We start from the raw sequence: 22224 nt of genomic DNA on the forward strand, positions 1-22224 counted from the left end.
CGTAGATGCTGAAAAAGAGTATCTTAAGAAGGAAAAGAAACTTCTTGAGGACCTTGAGAGCCTAAAGGCGAAGTCTGCCGCAGAGATTGAGAGATTGGATGCGAAATACATCGCTCGTGCCTCCAAATACCGCAGGCTCAAGAATAAGCTTAGGATCACCGTTGCCAACTTGACTAAAGATGTTGTTCGCATGCGCGACAAAAATGTTAAAGAAGAAGTGGAAGAACTCTGTACCAATCATGGTGTTCATATGCCGAACTACGACTTTGCCATTGTTTCTAATAACGAAGATAATCCTGATATTTCTGACAGTGAAGCAGAATATGAAGAAACTGATGATGAAAGTCAGATTCCGGAACTGACAAAGACAATGAAAAAGATGTTGGGGAGGAATAGCCACTCCCATTGATGGTTTTCCTTATATTTCATTAATACATCTTTGCTCTTTGTATCATGCCTTCTTGTACACAGGATACTCTTTTATCTTTTAATGAAGATCTTTTTTCATTCTTCCTCCTCGCGTCTTTATTCTTCATTTAACCAACAACTAGAGGAAAAACACGTTTTCTTCTAATACTTAGAATTAATTCAAAAAATAATGTATGTGTATGAGTCTATCACATTCAGGTAAATAATCATGCTTCTATTATATTTATATAAGACTATCATGTTAAGGTGAGTAATATGCTTTTATTGTGTTTATATTTCTATTCTGCCTATGTTATTCCTCCTTAGTATGATTGGCTTATGGATGCATATGTGAGTTTTCATTTTGTTATATATAGGTGCAATGTTTTTAGCTTTTATAAGCATGAGTTATTTATCGCGTTATTAAAATCTTGAATACTATACAATACCTTAATGGGCTTTCCGAAGACTTTCGCAAAGAAGTATTTATTCTTACATTTTTTGTTCTTTATTATAGCTTTGTATCTTCTTGGTTTCTGAGCATTCTTATTGTAACCTGCAAAATAATGTTAGTGCGGTCTTTTATGTTTTTCATGAGGTCTTATTGAGCCTCTCTAAGTAGAGGTCTTAATCATCCTCCCCTGTCAATAGGTATTATTATTTACCAGGGTATTTTATTTGGTGATGCGACGAAATCGCAGGAAGTCTTTACGTTTTCACGGAATGACTCATTGATTTCGCCTTATCATCTTTCGGATTTTTGCCTCTGCAGGATATTTTCATTCGGAAATATGACAGGTTTATACTCTCTTTTGAGTCATAGTCCCATGATATCGACGTCTTTTGACACAATTCAGCTCCCTAATGGAGGGTGTCGTCCTTAGATTCCCCCTGGTTTCCCCTTCAAGGAAGCGTACCCCTACCGGGTTAAGGTGAGCTCTTCCCATCCAGTGATGCAATAACCAGTTGTTTTCGCGGCCTCTTGCAAGACCGCACCCTAAGTGGGGTTTCTTGATGACCGAGTGTATCATAGTCAGGACTTTCCAAGAGCGGCGAGGTACGCTCCAGACGCCTTCGACACTCTTGTCTCAAACGCGTACCGCGGCGCCCTGATCGAGTTTCTACACTCCTTAATAGAGATCTTACTACCTTAGTCTTTAAACTAAGGAGTCTCTACCGGATATGCTTTTGTTTCGCCCCAAATCTCCATGACTCAGGTTCCAGGGTCGGTGTAGCTTTCATCCGAGCCATGCATTACTAGGTTTTCCCCAATTATGAAGTGTGTTAGGTCTTATATTTTGCCTCTTGCATGTGTGCGAACTAGGGTGAGATCACTTAAAAACTCTCACAAGCAGATGTAATCCCCTCTCTTGGACTGATTTCTAGCGCCAAAATGTAGTTGCAGGAAATCCCACAACCACACCCTACTAGTAATATATAAATCTAACTATGAAATCATAAAAAAAACACTTGAAGAATTTTATGAAGCTTGGAAAGCAGTACAAAGAGATGACATAAAACCCTAACTTGGGAAGCAAATAACTTTGAATATCTAACTTCAACTACCAAAAAGATCCTTCTCTCGGTACAAGGATGGTTGGTCCTTTATATAGGAAATTACATAATGGAGGACAGCTAATAAAGCCCATTTTTTCGGATCAGACGTGCGTCATTATCGCACGTGCTCTCTAGTACCGCATATCCCTTCATGCTTTACCCGTGACTGAATGACATCATCATACTCGTCATCTCAGATATGGTGTGTGCAATAACGTTCTCTTCCTTTTGAGAGATCATTTCTCATATAAACTAAGTATGCGATATTTTACTCCTACAATGGTTACCAAATTACACCCGACAATATCACTAGTCAGAGGCACATGCCAACGACGACGTTGCTTAATTGGTAAGATGATGTCACTTAGAAAAGAGAGAAACAAAAACAGAGTCTCATTCTTAATCAGACAAATATTTTTCTCCGATTTCACATCAAGTCGATTGATTTTCAAACATTTTTTTTTTCTTCAAGGAACAAGAAATATTCCTGATTTCATATTAAATAAGGTTGAGGACAGTGATGGTTTGAAAATTCATATTCTTGTGATTGACAATTTGGAGTGTTCTTGATATTGGAAGATTTGTTTATTTTGATTGGTAAATTAAAATGGAAAAATTTAAGTTTTTGTTCAAACTGGAATTATAAATCTGGGGTTTGATTGTCCAAATAAATTAAAGGATGCGGTTGGTGGTCGGTGTGTTAGGACGTCGGATTGATATGAGCAACTGCTAATTAATTTAGATGATTTTGTAAACTCCAATTTTCTTCCCAAATTTTCGTTTGTGTTTTGTTGTTAGACATCTTCCACCATGATCTAGATGCTATAAAAGAAAGTAAAGATGGTTCGCAGGAGACACAATTATTCTGGAGATGAGATTTTTCTTTGTGTGCAGATTTTTATCAATTGTCTAATCCAGATTTTTCTGCACATATCCGTTCAACCACACCTCCTTGGCGGTGGGCGATCCTGAAATTGTTATAACGATCTTAAATGCAATTGGATGAACTTGAAACTGGTGTAAAGATACTGAAACTGGCTCGACGAACCTGAAAAGTGTTTCGAAAGCTCCATTCTCCCCCAACCAAAAATCCAAAATCATTTAAAAATGATTAATGCCTTATGGTGAGTGATCTAACGAACCTAAACACGATCAAATTATCCTCAATCAAACTCGATAAACTTGGAAAATGATATAAAAGGTTAACTTGACAATAAATAAATGATAAATAAGTAAAACTTAGAAAAGTAAAACATAGTGTTCAACTTAGATGGAAAACTCAATTTTCAAAATACATTTGAAAAGGTTTAAAAACATATATTCCCTTCGTTCAACTTTAGATGATGTTTTTGGAGTTTTCACGCGGATTAAGAAATGGAGAGAGATATGAAAATTTTCCATCTATACCCTTAAAAAAAGTCTTCAGACGTTAATTGCTATTAGGGCACTTAAAAATAAAATTATAGTTCCAAAACAAAATGTTAAGATGTTATTGGAAGTTTTGTGGAAAAATATGAAAATCTTCGGGTATTGTGGAACAAAAAAATAATCCTAAAAAATCATTTAAAATGAACGGAAGGATTAGTTATTTAAGCCAGATTTTCAAACAACGCCATTTCATCAAAATCTCCTATTGTCCTGTTTGGTTAAATAGTCGCCCAGTGGTTATTCCAAGATTGAAACAAACTCCAAAAAGCATGGTTTTTTTTCCATTGACTCGAATTGTGGTTCAAGAGGCCGCTTTGACCAAAGATTGCGTAAAAATTAATGGTTGATTGGTTGGTATTTTTTGCCGTAAATAATTTATCGCTTTCACTGTAAACCGTTTAGCACGTTACTCTTGGATCTCTTCAAACCATCAGAGATAATCTATAAATCAAGCTCACGTAGATCAGTAAGTTTGAAAGTTGAACAAGAACACTATGTGAGTTGTTCCCACGTCCAATTCTTGAATCTCCCCCAAGTTTCTTCTTATTACTTATTCTTTGTCCGTGGTTTCAACCTTTAACTTAGGGTTGTGACTAAATACGATCAACCTTTCAATTAAATACAATCTCCACTTTTAAAACATACTCATATAGGGGATACTAGATTTGTGCCCGTGCTACACACCGGACATTTTTTTCCCTTTAACCATGTCTTTGATTTGATGTGTGTGGGCTTCACCCCACACCGTGGAAATTCATTTTTTATTTGGTGTGTGTGGGGATTCGCCCCCTCTCATAACGACACATTTTTGATTTGGTGTACTCGGGGTTTCGCCCCGCTCCGTCTCCATTCATGGTACTCTGCTTCCTCAATGGTTGACTATGCATGAAATGCTGCTTATGCGTTAACAAATCATTGAGCTCCTTAGTGGACTAGATCCGAGCAGGTCTCTTGTTCTCTTTCTATTTTGGGGGTCTTGTGCCATCAATAAGGTGTTCAAAGGGTGTCTATTGTTAGCTAATCTTTTAGTTACAAATTTTTTTCCGTCAAGAAGCCATTAACAGCAAGTTTGCAGGGATGCCAAATGGGCTGCAGAGGGTAACTATGATTTATCTATAGGGTTTTTCTCCATACTCTTTCTTTTTCTGCCTCACCATTCAAACCAATCTTTTTTTTTCCTGGGTGTTCCAGATCTGAAAGTTTAATTGCTATTTTCTTTATCTTATCCAATAAAATCATTGCCATATCTTCCGCCTCTTCTTTTTAACGACTACAAGGTCAGATTCTTTTTGACCAGGGTGATTCCTTTGGGTGTCGGGGTGGTGGTCGACTGGTCCATGATAATGGCGGTGGGGGATTGTGGAAAAACGGCGGTGGCTTTTGATCTTGTGGGGGTTGCGATGCAACCAGTTCCAATCGGAAAATGGATTCCGAATCTAATGTATGGCTATGTATTATTGCTTGAAGGAGGTGAAAATGGTGTCTGTGGTTAGAGGCTTCGGGCGGCCGCCGTAGCATCCATTGAAGGGCGTCTAGGTTTACTGTTTTCACTACAAAAAAGAAGGCTTCTAGGGACGGCCACTTCCAAGAAAAACGTCCCTAGTAGGTAGTTGTTGGGACAGCCCATTCTAGCCGCCCCTAGTGATGTGTATTTGGGATGGTGTGGCATAAACCATCCCAGTTATTTCTTTAGCAGGGACGACTCATGTCTGACCGTCACTATTGGTCCACTAGTAGGGACGAATTCGTGTCAACCGTCCCAATTAAATAGATTATACCGTTGGTAATTTAATTATTTTACGCCCCAGAGTATAGTTAAATAGTTTTCAGTTTCTTCTTATTCTTCTCCCGATCAGAAACATTTTTCTGTTTTTATTTTTTCCTGAAAACCCTAAAATTAAATTTCCACGAAGTCTCAGCTGAAGACAGCCATCATCCATCTTCACGAAATCCTCAGGAATCGATACCATCTCTGTGAAATCTTCACTTTATTCTCCATCTCCACTAAGAAATCGAATCATGGAAACTTAGGGTAAGAATCTCTTTCTCAGCTTCGTGAATTTTTTCTGGTTTGATGTTTGAAACGAAGAATTTAAGGTTGCTTTTGGTAAAATCGCAGTATATTTGTTGATTCCCTTTGAATTTTTCAGGTTTGCTGTTTGATTAATTTGCTCGATTTTGTCTTTGACGTTTTTGGATTCAAAATTAAATCAAGTAAGCCTCTCTCCATTTCCAAACTTCTCTCGATCAATTTTGTTACAGATTAGTTATATCTTTTGCCGATTTGGGTTACTGATCGAATTCTCTCTATTGTAATGTGTATCTATCTGATCTCATTCTTATTGATTGTTTAGTTGATTGAATTATTAGTATTGTGATTTCAGTTTTGAGTGTGATGAATTAGGAATTACTGTCTGACTACCAACACAAGAGAGACATGTTTCTCTTAGAATTAATTAACATGTAGTGTCATCTGACTACTAACACAAGCTTTGGTTTCCCCTTTTAGCATATATGAGTCAATCCATGTTGGGAATGCACTGTGTTTTTTCCTATGCCATTTTTAGACTTGCTGCTTCACATTAATTGTTAAATGCATGAATTATTTAGCTTTGTTCTGCTTCTGCTCTTTGGATAGGAAGTTTCCTGCTTGTTGTTGGTTGTATGTGCGGCATGTGCCTGTGAATTCTGTCTTGTTCAGCAATAATAGCAATAATAGAACATTGTTTAATTAGGTGACTGGAACTGATCGAGGAGTTTCGCTAACTAAAAGAAGGGCATAAAGATGCAGCTGAAGTGGCTCAGAAATTACAAAAGTACTGTGTTTACGAGCCTGTTAAATACCCACTTATATTTGGAGGTAAGTCCATACTCACTACCATTTTGCATTCATCGTTGAACTTAGTTTATATGCATTTGATGTTTCGTTGGATTACTGGTTGGGTTGTTAACATATGGCGCATACCAAATTTGGTTTTCAGAGTGGGATGTGCTTTATTGTTCTGTGCCTACATCTCCTGGAGGTGGCTACCGCGTTGCATTAGGGCGTTTTTTTAAACAAAACAGATGATTCAAGTAGTTGAAGCTCCTGCTTGCGTTAAAAATAAAATTTATCCTATGCTCATTATGAGATTGGTCTTTAAAATTCTCTTTACATATTACGTGATACATGTGCACTGAATGTATTGGATGAAAAATGGATTCAAGTTATTTTCGAGCCTCCAGAACTGAAGGTTGGAGGTTTCAATAATAGACAAGAAAAAAAGAAGTCCGGTACGTGCATACTTAAGTAATAAGGATTGAACCATGTTTTTGGATTTCTTGCAGGACTTAGGAGGAGTGTTAAGAGTTGCCGATTGAGATGGATGAACTAGTTGCGAACCGATGAAATGAATGCAGAGGAAGAGTGCATAATTCTCCAACTTCAACATCACTTGGGAAACAAGTAAGAGAAGAGGGTCTATTTTTATATTCCATTTCCTTTTAACATAAAAACAAGTAGTAATAATGTTCGTGTTTAGATGGTCGAAAATAGCTCGTAAGATGCCTGAAAGAACTGATAATGAGATAAAGAACTATTGGAGAACTCACCAGCGGAAGAAAACACAAATTGAAGAACAAGGTAGTATTTACCTGCATTATTTTGTTTTTCTGCTTCTGCTCTTTGGATAGGAGGAAGTTTCATGCTTGTTGTTGGTTGTATGTGCCTGTGAATTCTGTCCTGTTTAGCAATAAAAGAAATTATAGGAATTCTGTCCACTCAATCTCTGTTATGGCATAAATGGTTTTTGTTCTTTTATTTAGGTGTACATGGGTCATTTCTTTACATGCTTTTTAAACAGTTTTTCCTCTTTGGATAACTTGATAGGACATGCAGAACATGGTGGATAAAAGTCTTATTTGTTACTCTTATGCACAGTTGGTTTACTCTTATGCACAGTTGATAAAAGTCTGATTAGTAATGTTGTTGTGAGGCAACGAGTATTCCTGCATCAAAAATGTGCATAATAAAATAGTTAACAATCTATCAGATGCTAAGGCTTTATGTACACTTTTTATGCTAAGGCTTTTGTATTGTCAATTATTGCTACTAGAACAAATTGTCTGGTGTTTTCTTGCCTTCCTTGGTTCAATAAGTGACACAGATGTAGATCTATTAGGGAAGTGTTGACTGTTAAGATACTATGCATTTAAGTAGGTCAACAAAACAAACTGGTTTCTTCATGCAGAACTGATTGTTGCCACTGTGAATGTGTCGATATTTGTTTCGGTTTCCCTTACTGAGAATAATGTAACTGTTTGATGATGTATTGAGTAGATTGATGATTTCGTTTTACAACGACTTATGTTTGTTGCAGGATATGCGACACGGAAAGGTGCAGGAAGGGTTCTAATCCGTGTTGGGCATTTCAGATGCAAAAAGAGTTTGTTTATTACCTTTAGTTGTCCAAGGTACAATCAAAGGTAAGAAGTCAGGTATCCAGCTGTACTCGAGATCTTTCAAAGAAAGAGATAGGGCCACTTCTTAAACTTTGCAACCAGGTGACATTGATTATCTAATATCTGTTTTAAGTTTGTATCCATCTTAGAGATCTAAACATAACCAGGCATCGAGTTTGTCAATCTCATATTGACCAATTGTCTGGCAGGCACCAAAAGCTGTGCGATGAAATGCTGTGAAATCATCTAAGTCTCTGGGAGGGGTTCCAAGAAGTCACATAACAACAACTGAGAATGTACTATAAGATTCTTGGATTCGTTAATGACCCGCTGATGCAAAATCATGTGAGTTCTATTATTTATTATTTCAACATGATACTGTATACACCTTATTCTAGCAGATTTTGTGTTATTCTTTCCTTATCTCTTTGTTATGAGCATGTCATGCAAGAGAATATGTTTCTTAATCTTTTCGGGCAAATAACAGTTCTAGATCATTTTTTGAGTGAATTGGTCAAAGGTTTTTCTATTTTTTGACTTCAGAAGTATATAACCTTACTAATATTGTTGTTTCTTTTGGTATCCCTCAATTTAGGTTCCTTCATTTTTGATCCGCAAGCTCTATTACTCAATTATTTTCGTCCATCAAGATACAACTATTCAATAGGTGAGTCCAGTTCTACCGTGTGAAGCTGCTCAAACTGTTCATTTCCATTTTCTCTTATGAGCAAGCATGAACTGAGTATACAGCTTAGGATACAATTTGTTTAGTTAATTTCAGGAGCTATAAAGGGTCATTCTGGAGCAGAAGCACTCAAATACACTTCCAGTGCAGACTGAAAATATCACCTTTTGGTTGTTTTCACTAGTACAAAAATGGCTTTTAGACACGGTAATTTACCGTGTCCAAATGTCTACGGTCACGGTATTTCATTTCTGAAAAACCGTGACTAAAGCCTGCGAGGCCAAAAGTCATAGACTTTTGTCACGGTGGATCACTGTGTCAAAATTACTTATTAGTCACGGGTTTTTAATAGAAACCGTGACAAATTTTCTTAATAGTCACGGGATGCTAAAAGATACTGGGACCAAATTTATCAAACGGACACGAATTTTTGTACTGCACCGTGACTAATTTGTATGTTGGACTCGGATCCCATATATTCAGTGTCCAAAACGTACACACTGGCTTTAATGTGTAAACTTTTGAGTCAGAATTATCTTAAATCCTTATTACTGAGAAAGGGAATAGGAAATGCAGAAACAAATATCTGGATAAAATTATACCAAGCAGGCCATTGAATATGATTACATGGTGAAAAATCACTATAGTTTACATGTATCTTGATATATACATTCTACTAGAGTGAACACAATCAGTATGAAAACGAGGTTTCTCCTAAAAGAGTAGGAAGGGCCGCCTCGAACAACGTTTAGGAAGGAGAATTGCATTTCCATTGCGTGTGCACTCACACTGACCTCCTAAAAACTCTGCTGCTAAGATGTCGCTTAGCTGCAAAACAAGATGTTAAACCAAGCAATCAATTATTGAAATACATTTGAACTCAATGATGACAGAATAAATAACAAACCAAATGAAATACACCGGCTTGTGTAAGTTACACGATTCTTCAAAACTAAATATATATGCCCCAAGATTAAATCAAATTGACGGGAGAACAATTATTTAGATTTCATACCTTCATGGATAAACTTTTTCACAGGGAAACTAAGGTAAGGTAAAAAAGATAATGAGATTCATTCACTAATGGGAACAAACGGTGCAAAATTAGCATGGCCAGAGTTAGACCCTGCAAGATTCGACGAAAATTAAGAAAGGTCTACCTTTATGCACTCTTTGGTTGGCGCAATTGGTGCATGGATCCATAACCGTCAGACTTGAGTACTTCGATAACAACCAATCGTGTATTCGTGGAGTTGCTACTGAATACCAGTCCTTGTTCTTGCTCAAAAAAAAATGTATAACATAAATCACCCAATAACATGTAATACAAGAACTGCGACACAATGCCTGAAACAACGTAAGCTAGAAGTTGTAAAAGAGATTACCTACCTACAGTAGACTTATAAGCTCCCACAACTAAAGAGAGAAATAAGAAAATTCGGACCTCATGGCATAGACCACAATCAAAACAAAAACAATGATTCATCACGGAACAAAAAAATTATGTCCATCTATTGAGAACATTGAATAAGTGATGTAATGAACCTATGATGATTAACAGTTATCCAAGATTTCTAAAATAAACACTAAACTTAATTCGCAAATAAGATAACCAAACAATCAATTAGGATGTATCCGTGGACACTTGCGACATGCTTCACAAGTGTCCTGTAGACACCGGTAACACTTCCAAGCTGGCCTAATTGTCTTTGTCAGAAAAATGAAATTCAAAGCTGTGACTGATAAATTAAATCCAAGAAACCACTGACCTTTCCATTTCTAACACCCCAAGCTTGCTTTCTTATGTACGTGGAAAATTTATATTTATATTTTTATCTTTAGAAATTAGTTTTCTATACCAATGACTGAGAACCATTTAATCTTGGATTATAATAGGGTACGTCTTCACCACCCTATGAACCCTGCTTTTAATTGCTCATAGTATATGATTCTAATGACAGCAGGAGATGAGGGAACAAACCATACCTATCCAAGAAGGGATGACTGAAGAGCTTCCTCAAATTTCAAACCAATACCCTCTTATGCTACAAGAGATTCACATATGGTTTTTTCTTTAGTAATCTATATAATAAACCAGTTAGATCAAAATAAAAAAATATAGTCTTCAAACTAGAAGAAAAACATAAGAATATATACACTGGTAAAAAGTTGCAAGAGAGGTACATACTAGATCTGTCCGGTTGCTTGAAATCCAACAACAACACTAGCAATTATGCCAATGGAGAAACAATTGAAATCGATTACACCTCTTTGATTCTGTGATTCAAGGAAGTTTTTGTTTCTTCGTAAAACAACTATTTCTCCCATGGAAGAAGACCAATAGTTTCAGCAGCCATGAGTTTAGTCAGAGCGTAGCTCAAGAAGCATGACCAGTCTTGCACTCTACAAGAACTTTCAACATCAGGGTATTGCATGATTAATTGGCACAGCAGCAGAGATCACTCCCCTTCTTCATTCAGCATTTTCAAGTGTGAGAGGCATTCCTAGAATCTCCAACGTGCATGCAGGTGTAAGTAACTCCAGCGATCCTTCTATCTAAAAATCACCTTCATCCAATACTATTTAAAGCAACCAATGTGCAGAAAATCTAGCGTCCTACATCGTAAAGCAAAGCATTTGTGTAAACAAAGTTAAAGGGACCCACAAGATATTTTTGGCAAGGCCTATCCAAGCTCCTTGACTTGTGTCCTCCTCACATAAAGAAATGGAGAAACTCATAAAAAGTGAAAGACCAAAAAGAAATTGGCAGAGAAACTCTAGAAAGGATACCTGGGACAACAACTACATTTTCCCCAAAGTAATTTTGCTTCTAGGTAGATACTGAGCCCGAGCTACAAAACTCGATGGTTTTTCCAATTTTTCACCTGTGATAAGAAAAAATCGAATAAAATGAACTAGGATGAGTTCTTCACCCTTGTTGATGTTCTTCCATCAGCTAACGACACAGAGAGAAGCTATATGCGTACAAGGCTTAAAGTCTGGATGTTCCTGAGATGCAATGTAGTGATACCACAATTCAGGAAGAACTGATCGACCTTACCTGACTTAGCACACAAACATAAGAAAAACATTAGCTTAATATAAAACTCAATGGTTTGCAGATACAAGTGTGATAAACTATTACAAAATAACTATAACAATTTTAAGCTTCCAGTGAAACTAAGAACTAACAGAACTCCAAATTTCTGAAACTAATAAACTGATACATAATAACTAAAAACTGAGAGAATATAGAGATCCATATTCTTGAGAAGGGGAAAAACAAAGGAAACGAGACTAACATTCTAATATTCTGATTTAGAAGTCTCGATCAACTACAGTCGCATATTGAGTCTGTCTACACACTTTATGCAGCAGTAAGCATCGCCTTACAGTTGTTTTCCTAAGCCAACAACGGTGGCCCTAGAAAAAATAGAGCAAACTATTGTGCCAAACTAACTTTCTGTTTCATTAAGAAGTTACAGAATTAGTTGACGAATCATAGCAGTTCATCCCATTAAAAAAAACTCAATATGTAAGAAATGGGTTTAGAGTCTATGAAACTTGCATCATTTTCCCTTGATTTGGTATCATGTGTCCAAGTTTTCAGATAACAAATTGTGTATCATAAGTGGATGAAAGGCATGAAGGAGAAAACATAATCACACGACTTAAATATCAGGACAATACTTCAGACTGAAGATACAATGATAGTTACCTGCAAATCAACCACATATAACTGAACTACAACTTAAGCAGAGCTTTAAAATCTCATATGGAAAGGCCAAGATAGGTATAATACATTATACATAGGTGCTGTGACAAAATCAAATCAAACTCACATTAGGTAAAGGATATCGAAATCAATCACCAAGCAGGAAGAAGGAGAGTAACCTCATGAAGGGAAGTTCGATTTTTATACAGCCTTATAAGCGCAAGAATCTAACGTCAACTCCGAATTTAATTGCCATTATGATCCTTGGGTTCACTGTCAAAGAAAACATAGAAAACCAATTCATCTTTAAAATAGGTTTCAGCACAATATAAGATGCCAAGGAAGAAACTAACTTACCTTTCACATAAAAGGGAAAAGGCATGCATCTCCCACATTCCAGCAATGCTTACGGTGCCTATTTTTAAATTCAAACACAATCAAAATTGGAAAAACAATGTGCCCTTATTTCAAATAAGAAAACACTAAAATACAAAGAATTCAATCATTCAACACTTTATTACATCTGTTAACCAATTACATCTATTAACCAAAAGCGAGTCTACAAATTAACGGATTCAAAGTCTTACCAGAAAAAACCCAAGCCACTTGAAATTAATCGAACATCAGTTTCACCATCAAATAGCAAAACGCGTTGTTCATTGAGTATTCCTCTAATTTTGACCATAAAATTTATCTGAACTATGTAATTCTGATTTCACAGAAACATTGACTGATTGGACCTCCGATTCAAACTCTATTGGAAAAGGAAATCAGATCGAGCAGGAACTCCCTAAAAACATTGAATTGACAGATAAAAGAAGGTTTTTATTTGGTGTTGAACGACAAGGAGAAGAAATGGAGGAACGATTGCTATAAAACATAAGAAGGTGCACGGAGTTGGAGTAGATCGTGTGAGACCGGGAGTGTAGAAAGTGGATTAAGAAAACAAAGCAGTTCTAACTTCTAATCGTGTTTAGAAAAAGTGAAATGATGTTAATTAGACACGAGTCGAGTGCACCCGTAACTAAAGAGAGATGAAATAGTTACGGAAACATATTTGGCCGGGACAAACAAAACTTTAGTCCCGTTTATAGATGCAACCGAGACAAGGTCAACCGTGACCAAAAACCATTGTTGTACTAGTGTTTTCATATTTTTTGTTCTTTTTGTATGAGACTTGGTAGTGTAAATGACTGAATCTTTTTTGTAAACAACTTGATTTCATGAGTGAGAATCTATTTTGGGATAAAATGCAGTCTGAATGATTGTTTAACAGGGTAAAGGGAAAGGCATCCTGCCAAAGAAACTGAAAAGAAATTTTATTTTATTTTTGAACTTTAGCAACGCTTATTAGGTGTTACTAATAGGCATTATATGACCGTTGGAAATACATCTGGGACGGATTAAGAAACGGTCCCTACATCCCTACATCCGTCCCAAAAAGTACTACTGACGGTTTTATAAGTCCGTCCCTAGAACCCAAACCGTCCCCAGAAGTATTAGTGACGGTGGATCGGGCGACGCTAACAAAACCGTCCCTAATACCTTTTTGGGACGGCCTTTTGCCTCTTGGGACGTTTTTTTGACCGTCCCAAGAGCCCTTCTGTTTTGTAGTGTTTCTAGAAACATAATTATTAGGGTTTCCATTCTTTTTGTTCTATGGCTTCTGGGCTCTGGGCTTTCAATGTAAGTGGGCTTTTCAAAGTTGTTATTGTGATAGGTATTTTAGGGCCTACCAATTACTGGTTAGGATTTCAAAGTGTTGCTGCAATGCGTTCTCGTTCAAATGTGTGGGGAGTACTATGTACTAATATCACGTATTGATCATCATCATCTCTCAATCACTGATTTCATCAACTCAGGTACCTGTTTAGCATGATGGAAAAAGTGGCGACGATTTCGTGGTGGAGGTGGTTGTGGATACGACAAGTTTGTGGAGGTGGCGGCTCAAAGTTGGGGAACTGGGGGCTTCTTTTTTTCCTCTAGTGGGCTATGGGTTTTCCTATGTATTTGGTTCTATTTGGGCTCTCACAACTGTTAGTGAGTTGCATCTTTACAATCTAAGAAGGGATCTAAAGTAACAAGGGGGTTTGTACTTGTCCTTACTCATTCATTAATACAATTTTATTTATCGATCAAAAAAAAAAAAAAAAAATCTTCGGTAACTATAAAAGTTTCGTATCATTTTGGCCCCTCTCGGTTGTATATTCTGCTGTTTTTGGAGGCTAGCTCCATATGCTAATACATGATATGTGCATATAGAGGAGATGAACAACATTAACGGCCATGTAAGTAATCAACTGAAATCGTAAATTGGTGTACTTCTTTACCTTTCATTCTTATATTCGAATCAGTAAACAGAGTAGCATGATTTCCACAAGTGGTTCAACAACGAAGACATACTAAATGGCCAGAGAAGTAAAATATACCAATCAAAATATAAACAAACAAAAGTACAAATCGACATAATCAGTATCAGCTTACCATAAACATTTGAGGATCACCTATTCTGTAGGGGGAACAAACAACAAAGGTTATTAGTTGATACAAATGTGCGACATACCAGGGACGCTTGAAGTTTCAAGTCTGCAGCACCAAAGTTCCACGCACTTAGGCCTTGTTTTTACTCGGTCTTATTCATGCTACCTTTCGAGTGTTCCAACACTATTTCATGTTGATGTCCATTTTGCATCTTAGATAACCATAGATGGAAGAATAAAAATTTATTAGAAACACGTTTCAGTTAGAAAATAATACCTCATGGTAAATAACACCTTTGTCAAAACCTATGGCATGTGTACTTGAATGGTAATGAAGACATATATCAAAATCTATCTGAACTTTTTAACTACAAAAAAAGATATGAATCCAGCTAACAATATGAAATTTTTTCTTTGCTATCGTGAATTCAAGAAAATTCAAACTCAATTGAAAATCAAAATCCCATGAAACTAAAGAAAAATTCTTATCGCAACTCAACTCGAGAATATACCAATGTATGTCCACGACAAAAATAAAAAAAGCTAATTGCTCATCTAAAATCTCCACGTACCTGACATGCCGTTGTGAGTTTTAAGCTAATTACTTATATTACATCAAGATATGAATCCACATGATCAAATTGGAAAATAGTGAAAATTAATAGCGTATTTTATGGATCTTTTTAATGCATACCATAATGTTTTATGCAACATCACACGTTCGGTCCCCAACATCAAAATTAGACACGCGCAAAAACAGAAGATCCAAAGCGAACCCTTATAAAATCATCCAAATCATGGCTTCATCTTCGGAACCAAATCAAAACAATAGCCAAAGCGCATCAAAATTTGAAGATACAATTCCAAAATTTGGAATTGAATCTGAAAAAGAATACAATCAAAAGAATTCAAACAATTTCTTTTGTGCTCGTCTAGAGATCATAAAAAACTTATTTATTTTCCAACTGGCGTTTGTAAAATAATCTCCTTTTTTTTCTCGATGTTCTATCCTCGATTATGGTTTATAGTGTACAGTCTCTGATTTAGTTTTGATGAAAGCTTGCCGTTCTTTTCTGATGGAAACTGCACCCCCTTTTTTTTTAATTGAATTTTTGTAGCGAACGTACTATTTATAGATGACTAAAACGGTTTCCTTATGAGACTGGTTTCCTTTTTTTTTTTGAATGTGTTCTTTTTCCTAAAATAAGTTTGTAAAACATTATATTGTTCTGTTTCCTTAAATAAGTTTGTAAAACATTACACGATTTTGAACGGGAATAAATTACAAAAGTTTGATGGAAGTATACTTCCACCTGTAACTGTATTACTAACGTAGAGTTAAATATTGGTGTAAACGCGGTGTAACAAAATTATTTAGGGTAAAACTCTAACAATGGTATTGTCTACCTTCTTTTTACCTTCTTTTTTGTAGATGGCTTTAATAACGGACCGTTAAGTACTTGATATAAACAAAGTGTAAACCAAATTTTAATTTTCCAACCAATAGAGTTATGCCAAGTGTCCTCACCATAGCTTTTATATTAGAAAAGGCATATTTCGGCCAATATAAAGCGAGGATTTCATCATCTTTCAATGTCAGAGCAAATTTTGTCAAGGCCTTTAAGGAGGGAGATTGTATATTTATGTATATATTGTTTATATGGTTAGGACATATAATAGTTACAAAAGATACTATTTTGAGATAATGCTAGCCAAATAGGTTTTTGGGTCATCTTCCTATTTAGCCTAAGGGTATACCACTTTTGTAATCAAGCTTTTCAATAAGAAAACTTCGATTAATATTCTTGACCTTGTCGTTTCATGGCATCTGAGCTAGAATCGAAATAACTTAAAATCAATTTAATTACATTCTTTGAATTAAACGGGTACTATGATTTCTCTGGTGAACCTGAATGACGATAATTATGAACAAGATGAACAAATTGTTGCTAATACCGCACTTATGAAAATTGATGTGAATTCAACTGGAAATTATCTTTCATCACAAGATCGAGTACCACTTGCTAATACTCTCACTGATACATAGTGGGAAGTTATTGTGAATATGCTTAATTCTTCAAATTAGGAGGGTTCGGAGGAAAAACTTTCTAAGAAGTGGATACTTGATACAGGGGCTTCAAGGCATATGACAGGAAGGAAAGAGTTGTTGTATAAAACATATCAAATAGGTTTTTCTTATGTAAAACTTCCTAACGGCACGTAAACAATTGCTTCATGTGAAGGCTTTGTGGTGTTTGGAGACAATATGAGATTATATCGTGTTTTATACGTTCCTGATCTTCACTGCAACTTGATTTCGTTAGCATGTTTAATTAAAGATCTGAAATGTATTGTCACCTTGACTGATAAGTTGTGTGTGATACAAGACCGCACTACGATGACGATGATTGGTGTTGGGGAGGAACGAGATGGGGTCTATATCTTCTAAAATGGAGCAAAGATTATGGCAAATCGAGTTACTATGGTGAAAATTATTACTTATGGCATAGGCGTTTAGGCTATCCTTCTAATAAGATTATTATTTTGCTTCCTGGTATGAATAACGTTGATTGCCACAAGTTTCTCAATAGACCACGTGAGACTTGTTTTAAGGCTAAGCAAGCTCGTGCTAGTTTTCCTATTAGTGAGAATAAAACTATAAACATCTTCAGTTTAGTTCATTGTGATGTATGGGGTGCGTACCGTACTTCATATTCATGCGGGGCACACTATTTTCTTACTATTGTTGATGATTACTCTCATTGTTTCTGGGTTTATTTAATGGCACATAAAACAAATTTGGCTAGCATTAACTCAAAATAATATCTTTCATAATTATTATATTTCCTAACCATATAAACAATATATAGATAAATATATAATATCTCCTAATAATACAATAATATCAATATTTTCTAATATGGGTGATGACCACCCATCATCACGCCTAGAGGTGTAAAATAAGACGGCCAACCCCAGGCCATTGAAAGGCGATCCCAACATGTTACGTGTCATGTTGTGTCGTATTATAGATCAAGGTGTCTTATGTTGGGCCATGCTCGTAGGCATGATATGTTGTAATGTGGTTAGAAAAATAATCATGTTGTGCCATGTTGTGCCTAGCATATTCATTTTATATTTTTCAAAATAAATATATTTTAAATATTTAGATATTATGTGTTTTAATATAAATAAATTAATATGAAAAAAATAAAATGTCAAAAATTGTCTACAATAAGACTCTTATGTGAAACATACAAAAAATGTGGTGTATTGTTTCGTATTGTGTAGTGTCGTATGCATGTTATGACGTACTTTTTTAACATGTATCGCGTCCCTCCACGTGATTATCCTTGCAACATGTTGTATTGTGTCACTGGGCCAAATAGTATGGCGCGGCCAAGCACATGAAGCTACCATGTTGTGCCTTGTTGGGATAAATCACGTGCTAGGATGGGTTGGGTTCAAATTTTAACATTCTGGGCTAGTCTGTACTCGTGCTGGACTTTACACCTCTAGTCATACCTAACTATCCTTATGGAGGATCTCCATTCCTTTCTATCTCTTTTCGCTAACGCGAATCAAATGAATAGTTTATCTTTATTTCCTGTTTTCTTTTTTGGTTATTGTAATAGGGTATTACGTAGAAATATGCAAATATTAATATGAAAAGATGTCACCACAAAGCGTAACACCTATTATTTAAACATCAGAATCAAGGTATTGAAAGCGTGAAGCTATGCATATGTTGAAGAGTGAAGCATCAAGTCATGGTTGATGTTTGATGCATATTTTCTTTTATAAATAATATTAGAGCGTAGCTCGGTTGGTATGTCAAGTTTGGTTTTCATATTTTAGTATAAAAACTCATTTAGAGTCTCTTGATTAAATATTAGAGACAACTTCGTTTAGGTTAGACTACAAAGTCTACGAATGTTGAGACATACAAGTATTACTCCGAAGACCTGAATAATGTGAAGAAGTAACGACTACAACGAAGACATCATCTTTCCACTTGAGGTTAATAATATTGACTTGAAGTTGTTTCAATTCCTAACATATCTTTCATGTCGTGCATATTGAAAACATAACATGCAAAGTTGTATATAAATAATATTCTAGTAGTTAGACATGATCATAATAGTAATATCATAGTATTAAGGAATTAGATTACGAAGTATAACGCTTATCTTTTGAAGTTGATTTTGGAAGTGAATCTTTTGAAGAGGCGACTCAATCAGCTAAAAACAAAGAGGAAACTCAAGAACTTGAAACCCCAGTGAATAAACAGAGCACATCTAGGGATTAAGTCATTTACCGAGATACTTGATCCATAAAATAGACACCAATATGTTGATTTATTTTGATATCTTTGTATAAGGGTTATTTTGAAAAAAAGTATCAAAAATATTATTATGAAAAAAATTATTATTTTATAATTTTTGTTTCAGTATTTGATAGTTTCTGATTACATAGCCTATACATGAATATTTATATTTTTGCTATGTGATTCCGAATTTACAAGATGTCTGACTTCAGTTTTCATTAATATTCAATCTCAAATTGTGTAGCCCTTATGGTTTGTATGGATTTTTGATTTAGCGGGATTAAGTTCTATCCCATGTTGGTAGGTTTTATCAAAGGATCATAAGGTGTTCCGATTGAAACATATATGTGAAAAGTCACATTATGTTGGATAGTCAATTTATGTTTACATAAGTTGTATTTAACATAACATATGTGTTTCGAGTTTCAACTTTTTTATTGGCACGCATTAGGTAAAACCGTTTCAATCTTTCTCGGGTTAAGTTTGATTATTTTTTTGTTCTTTTTTGTTTGCGAGAGGATGACAACACACAAGGGGAGAGTTCTTATTTGAACTTGTACTTAGTGATTTATCTTTTTGGGGAGAGATGGTTGCAGAATTGAGTTAACGATTTTATTTGTTAGTTAATCTTTTTTTTTGTTTAATAAAAGCATGTTTATATTGCATATATTTTTCTTTTTTAACAAAATTTTGGTACAATTGATATTTCCATTATTGTGTATCGATTAGTTTATTTGATTCAATTATTTTCGGTTAATAAAAATTGTGTATATTTATTTGGCTTATGGTTTGATATCTTCTTTACTGTTGGATATCAAGGGTTTTTACTTTAAGAAATTCGGTGCAACTGCGGTACTGTAATGTATATATTTATTTCAATTGCTTCCGGTTAAGAAAAATAATTGCAAGTCAACTTATTTTGGTTTGTATTTAATATTTTTGGCTTAACAAAATTATGGGGTCTTTTGTTCAGTCCAATTGATTCCGGATAAGATAAACTAAGTTAATTCTGATCGTAATTAGACTTATCAATTAGAGGATTCAATTATTCAAGTCTAATCGAATTGCTTGAAAAGAAAAACTAGTTAACTAACCTAGTGTTTGTCTTGTCTAAAGAGAAAGGTCTAAGTTATTGTCTGAATAATTATAGCCTGATGAGAAAAATAAAGTTAATTTTGATCTTTATTTTGGTCTTACCAAAACAAGCAATTGTACATATGCAACCGGTTCAATAATATAATTAAGTTTCTTAGTCGATTTGTTGGACTATACGGAAAATTGCTTCGGAAAATTGTTTCCTTGATAACATATTGAAAATAAATTATTTTTGTAGTTTCGCTTTTAATATCGGTTATCTAAAATAGTATGTGAAACCCTCGTGCTTACTCTTATAGGTTGTACAAGTCTATTAGATTTGTAAGGTCCTTTTAGTTTGTCCATTTTTTGCTCGAGCCTTTGTCATTCTTTTGACAAAAAAGGGGACAAATATATGTAGTAAACAAGTGATTTTTAATCACTAAGAACGGATAATTAGTGCTTAAACCACACACATAAGATTTATTTCTTAAATAAATACTTAAACCCTTTTTCAATCTGATAAATGAGACAATTTATATAAAGAAAAACGGTCACAATATTCGATAGATATTTCAAAAGAATTGATCTCATAAATATCACAAAAAATAATATATAAAAAAAAACGATGATGAAATGATGTCAAGTTCAATCTTACTTCCTTGTTCAAGAGTGTTTTACTATAAAAGTACGACAACATCTTGCATCATCAAAATCACTTCATCATCTTTAGTGGTAGCATCCACCGAAGCACCAGGCGCCTTATCAAGCAACTGATGTACGGACGCATTAGCTTGTTGCGCCATGTCAAGAGTCTCATTTATTGTGTTCTTCACAGGCCCTACGTGCCTTCTCACCAATAAGCGTTACAAATTTACAATTCATCCCACATATCAGAAAGAAGAACGTGCAAGGATAGACACAGAACACAGAGCTAAATCATACCCACGTGATCGAGGACCTGCCAGATTGGCTATGGAAGTGCGACAACCAACTATTTCCTAGTCTCTATAAATCATCATGAGAGGAGACTCTTGAAATAAACGTTCAGCCACATAGCGTGCGGAGATTTCTTTATCCAATACACGGTGAATTTCGAATATCACGCGCCCGGAAGCTTGTGCTTCCCGAGCCAACGAATATGTCTCGTGCTATTCATCATACTAAGCGCGCATAGCCTCCCTATTCACTATTTGTACTACCCAGAGCATCTCCACGTCAGATTCTACTATCAATAGCCGAGTCAATTCTCCTTCCTTATTAAAAGGAGTAACCACTGTTGGAACAACAGCCAACGATAACACGTTACCATGTAAACAGTGATCTATATGCACCTCCAATCCTAAGAACCAAATTTTTATAAAGTATAAAACAATACATGCAATCAACCTACACTACCTACCTCCTTATATTGGGAAATTATCAATAAGTCATAATAACTGCTATCAAAGAAAAAAAATTATAATAATAATAAAACCAGATATGAACATTAGGAAGACTAAAATATTCTGGCCTTCAACAGATTCTAGATGCCTTGAGGAGGGTGTTTTTAAGGACAACACAGGTAGACCAGTAAGGGGAGTGAAATTGTTAAGTGGTCCTGTTAGTATGGACGATAAATACTGCAGTGACTTGTTGTGCAGAGAGTCGACAAAACAATCATACTTATTGACCGTTTTAAGACCCTTAAATGCCTACAGTGAGAGATTTTGCTCTTTTAAAACTTTTCTGGAGTCTCTAAACTTTACTTCACCATGTTAACAACCAATCCTTAAGTCTTGAAACCAGCTAAAAGCCACTTTGATTAGCTCCTATTGCAATTTCTGTGATATTTGGTCACCGGGCATTGTGCTGGGTTCGTCTTCTTCAACAGCGGATAGCTACTCTGCCAATAAAGGATGGTGGTTTAGGAGTGCACACTATGGAGGATGCTAGTAAATACTGTTACGTAGCATCATGAATACAGACTCAACAACTTCAGAACTCCATTTTGAACTCCATTGACATCTCAATACCATGCCGCGGCTTCCGGTTTACTTTCAACAATTATATGCAATTTTGTGGACTGCCACTATTACTTTCACCATCAATTCTGCTGCCCCACATCCCA

General features: G+C 35.5%; 1 long non-coding RNA gene across 6 annotated transcripts; it reads right to left on the reverse strand.

The window, feature by feature from the left end:
- Positions 1–11054: 11054 nt before the first annotated feature.
- On the reverse strand, positions 11055–12648 carry LOC113328663. 6 transcript variants are annotated; one of them, XR_003349509.1, is made up of 4 exons: positions 12591–12648; positions 12361–12506; positions 11309–11583; positions 11055–11134 (listed from the first exon to the last, which is right to left on the reverse strand). It is a non-coding gene; the product is annotated as an uncharacterized LOC113328663 (long non-coding RNA). The 6 variants fall into 6 exon arrangements; XR_003349513.1 differs by having other exon boundaries at positions 11109–11403; positions 11506–11579; positions 12413–12506; XR_003349512.1 differs by having other exon boundaries at positions 11109–11403; positions 11506–11583.
- Between the last annotated feature and the right edge of the window lie 9576 nt (positions 12649–22224).

This window comes from Papaver somniferum, unplaced genomic scaffold (assembly GCF_003573695.1).
Source record: "Papaver somniferum cultivar HN1 unplaced genomic scaffold, ASM357369v1 unplaced-scaffold_114, whole genome shotgun sequence".
NCBI lineage: Eukaryota > Viridiplantae > Streptophyta > Magnoliopsida > Ranunculales > Papaveraceae > Papaver > Papaver somniferum.